This window comes from Penaeus japonicus, unplaced genomic scaffold, assembly GCF_977035675.1.
Source record: "Penaeus japonicus unplaced genomic scaffold, GWHDUDI00000001_assembly GWHDUDI00000036, whole genome shotgun sequence".
Classification (NCBI taxonomy): domain Eukaryota; kingdom Metazoa; phylum Arthropoda; class Malacostraca; order Decapoda; family Penaeidae; genus Penaeus; species Penaeus japonicus.
In genome coordinates, this window is record NW_028234438.1 from 14,605,395 (window position 1) to 14,610,394 (window position 5,000).

Below are 5,000 nucleotides of genomic sequence, written 5' to 3' on the forward strand. Positions count from 1 at the left end.
CTCACTCAGGATGCGCAGAGAGATCATTAGACGTCTAGTATGTGGACGATTGGTTGAATGGTCCTATAATTGACCCTTGGGACCAAGGAACTGTGGAAACTAGGGCGAGTGTGACCCAGTTATCCCAGGCTCAGATGGACTCATTAGACAGCCCAGGTCCGCACTACTCAGGGTTCGTCGCAACTCTATTGTGAAATCTGTATGGTCGTTAGAAGGAGATTAGTTTTACATGCTAAGGGATATATTCGTCCTCTTTTGTCATATGACTTCTTTCGTTTTACTTATCTCGAATATTTCGGCTTCAGTTGAATTCATTGAGTTTCCTGCTTCTTATGTTATTCTTTATCAGGTTCATTTGTCAGTATCAGTGGCACCGGGCTATGTTGTTGCACATGTCTGCTGTGTTTGGTCAGTTCGCCCAGCCGGGGAGTGTTAAGCCGATTGACGGCGTTAAACGACGTTAAATAGAGATAGCTCGGAAAAGGAGTTAACTAAGATAGAGAGAGAAACGAGATACAGAGAAGAAGAGACCAAAACCTCCAGTAACCACTCCATACGGAAACAATAGCGTCACAGAGGGCTCGACGACAAACATATTTACAGTACCATATGGGTTACTTCAGATGAATACTGCTTCGCTGTACTCGCCCTTTCCAGCCCGAAGTGTTGGACGCGCATTGAAAAGCTGGTGCCATCGATGACCCCAAGCAGCAAACAACATATGACCACATTCATCACATAGCTATGTTTATCTATAGCGGACAGTCCTTCCTTGTTCCAGTGCTGGACAAACATGATAGCCGTGAAGGGACACATACGCAGAGTGAAGAAATTCGCATTGAAACAGTATAGAACGCCACACCATGTGAGAGACGTGGGACGACCTGTAAGATAAGATTAGCACAAAGGACGCGTCTGTTCGCAATGTGTATGTATGTAGTGGTAAACAGAGATCTAGTTTAAGTGATTATATCAATTTGAAACAGAGCATTTAGTTTAAGTGATCTATATCACACTTAATTCTTGTATAGAATAACTAACACGCTGTTATGAAATGAGTGATAACAAGAGATTAGTTTAAGAGATCTAACTTAATTTGATAACCTGTTTAGTATAATAAACAGTATTACACAAATGTAAATGTTAAAGTGATTATTGTGAAGATTATACCATGTGGAATTGTAACATGTAACGTATTTCAGGTTTGACCACTTTCAATAAACTGGAGTGAGGTGCTACAAGCGGTATCAAGTCGTCCTTACATTAATTGAAAAGCCGCAACGGCTATCCGCAACACACATTCATATATATATATATATATATATATATATATATATATATATATATAAATATATATTAGGTGTGTTATATATATAAGTAACACTCTCGGAGCGTCTCTCCCAATGACAAGTGTTAGGTATTGTGTTAGAGATGATAGAGTGTGTGTGTGTGTGTGTGTGTGTGTATGTATATTGTATATATATATAAATATATATATATATATATATATATATATATAATTTATTGTATATATATATATATATATCATATATAGATGTGTGTGTGCGTGTGTGTGTGTGTGTGTGTGATTATATATATTGTATATATATATATAAATTAGTAATATATATATATATAAATATATATATATATATATAATATATATAAACATATATATTCATACCTATATACATACCATATATATATATATATATATTTATATATATATATATATATATATATATATATTTATATAAATATAATTATATATGTATATACATTGCATATATATAGGATTGAGTGAGGGGAGTATATATATAATAGGGCGAGGCGTGCGGAGTATATAGTATATATATATATATATATATATATATATATATATATATGCAAGGTGGATATTCCTTTATGATTCATTATATAAAGGGTAAAAGAAAATGTTGGGTGCGGATATTCTGAGCCGCTGTATACAGTAAATCTGTTATATTTGTGTGACTTAAAATATCTAGTTTTTAAGCTTGGGTTAGGGCATTGTAACAGGGAATTAATATAACAGCTTTACTAAAAATTTCAAAACATAACATATAAGTGGTATGATAATGTAAAGAATGTAAAAACAATATTTGGAATATCTACGATGGAAATAATTACCGTTATTAAATATCGATATACAATGATATACATGTTAATAACTAATTTATATCTTAAACTGCCTTATTTTGTAATGGGCATGCGCGTGGGTATGCCTCACCGGGTATTGTTCCACCATACAAATCGGTGCCCATTAGGCCATAACCACCTGTTCGAGTGAGCACGGGTGACCCTCACCTCGTGAGTACAGCGTTATAGCGGTCTTATTACGCTGGTTTATATAGCGTGGTAATATTGTAAATACACCATATTTAATATTGTATTTCTATTCATTTTCAGTCTTCTTATTGGTTATTTGGTTATTCTTATAACGTTGACGCCAGGCGCCACTAGCTGTGTGATCCTCTCATGTCGCCCCGAAACTCTAATATTCGGAGGAAAGCGCCAAGCTTTAACAAGGCCCCGTGACACCTGGGCGGTTGATGTGGCACACGCTGGCGAAGGTGACGTGATTTTTTGAACTATATTATAGTTGTAGGTATACATATGTTTTTGTAAATATAGAAGGTGAATGGTATCTAATCTTTCATATAACCCCTTTTTGGAAGTGAAGAGTACGATAAAGCTAAAAGTGCAATACTACCAATGATAAATTTCCATATATAATGAAAGATCCTTTTTACAGTTGTATATAATATGTTTATATATATATATAATATGATTTTATGAATACACAAAGATATATTATATACATACATTAATATATATAAATATATATTATATATTATATATATCATTAATATATATATATATATATATATATATTATATAAAAGAGGAAAGAGATGATGGAAAGTGAGAGAGAGAAAGAAAGAAAGAATTGGCAGAAAGACAGAAAGAAAGAAGGAAAGACAGAAAGAAAGTGAGAGAGGGGTGAGAGGTGCTCACAAAGGGTATTTTGAAGCCAAAGTCTGGTATTCTTGACTCCTTTATTTGGTGAAAGTCGGCACGGTTGAAATATAAATAATTACAGGTCTCGATGGCGTCTGATGCCTTCTGTTCACTGTTAGAGAGAGAGGTCAGCGACGGGGGCTGACGCTCCCGGCTGGATGAGGAGAGGAGGGAGGTGAGATACCGAGGGGCCTTCGGCCAAGGGCTAGAGTCGGAGTGCTCGAAGGGCGGTGGAAGAAATGCCACGGATGACCTGACGCTAGGTCGCTATGCATAGAGTTGCCTAGTTCGTTTTATAGCTTCATGGAACACGTGGGTAAACTTATGGACTCGAGTGGCTTACAACCTGGATCTCACAGAGGGGAAAGAGAGAACGAGAATAAGAAAGAAAGTAAGAAAGAAAGAGAGAAAGCTGCTAAGAAAAAAAAAAGGAGAAAGAAAGGAAGGAAAGAGTCGAGAGAAAGAAAAATAAGGAGAGGATGAAAGAAAGAAAAGAGAGTGATGAGAGAAAGAAAAAGAAAGAACAGGGAAGGAGTGAAAGAAAGAAATGAGATGAGAGAGAAAGAAAGGAAGGACAGAGGAAGAGAGAAAGAGGCGAGAAAGAAAGGAAAGAAAGGGAGAGAGAAGAAAGAAAAGAGAAAGAAGAAAGGCGAGAGAGAGAAAGAAAGAAAGCAAAGAGAAAGAAAGAAAGTGAGAGAGAGAAAAAAAAGAAGAGGAGAGAGGAGAGAGAGAGAGAGAGCAAGAGAAGAGCGAGAAAAAGAAAGAAAAGAGAAAAGGGAGAGAGGAAGAGAAAGAAAGAAGAGAGAGAAAAAGAAAAAGAAGGGAAGAGAGAGGATGAGAAGAGAAAGGAAAGAGAGAGAAAGAAGGAAAGAGAAGAGAAGGAGGAGAGAGAAAGGAAAGAAGAGAGAGAAATAAAGAAAGAAAGAGTAAGAGAGAGAAGAGACAAAGAAAGAGAGAAAAGAAAGAGAAAGAGAAAAGAAGAGAGAGGAGAGAGGAAGAAACGAGGGAGATAGAAAGAGAAGGAGAGAGAGGAGAAAAAAATAAGAAAGAGATTAAAGAAAGAAAGAAAGAGAGGAGAGAAATAAATAAATGTAAAGAAAGAGAGAGAGAGAAATAGAAGAGAGAGAGAAAGAGAGGGTGAGAGACAGAGGGAAGGGAACAGGTGAGCAGAGAGAGAGAGAGACGTGAGAGAGAGAAGGATGATAAAGTCATGTTATATTGAAATAGGACAGAGAGAGAAAGAGAGAGAGAGAAGGAGAGAAACATAGAGAAAGAGAGAGAGAGAGAGAGAGAGAGAGAGAGAGGAGAGAGAGAGAGAGAGATAAGCAAAGAGGGAGAGATATAAAGAGAGAAAGAAAGAAAGAGAGTGAGAGAGAGAAAAAGAGAGAGAGAGAAAGGGAGAGAGTAGAAAGAGAAGGAAAGAAAGAAAGAAAGAGAGAAAGAAGGAGAAAAAGAAAGAAAGTGAGAGAAGGAAAGAAAGTAAGAAAGAAAGAGAGAAAGAAAGCAAAAAAAAGAGAAAGAAAGAAGGAAAGAGAGAGCGAAAGAAAAATAGAGAGAGGAAGAAAGAAGGAAAAGAGAGAGAGAGAGAAAGAAAGAGAGAGAGAGAGAGAAAGAGAAAGAAAGAGAGAGAGAGAGAAAGGAAGGAAGGAAAAGAGGAAGAGAGAAAGCGAGAGAAAAAGAAAGAAAAAAAAGCGAGAGAAAGAAAGAAAGAGAGAGATAAAGAAAGAATGAAAGAGAAAGTAAGAAATAGAGAGAGAAAGAAAGAAAGCAACAGTGAGAGAAAGAAAGAGAGAGAGAGAAAGAAAGAGAGAAAGAAAAAGAAAGAAAGCGAAAGAGAAAGAACGAGAGAAAGAGAAAGAAAGAAAGAACGAGAGAGAGAGAGAAAGAAAGAGAGAGAGAGAAAGAAAAAGGGAGAGAGAAAGAAAGAAAGAGAGAGAAAGAAAAATAGAGATAGAAAGAAAG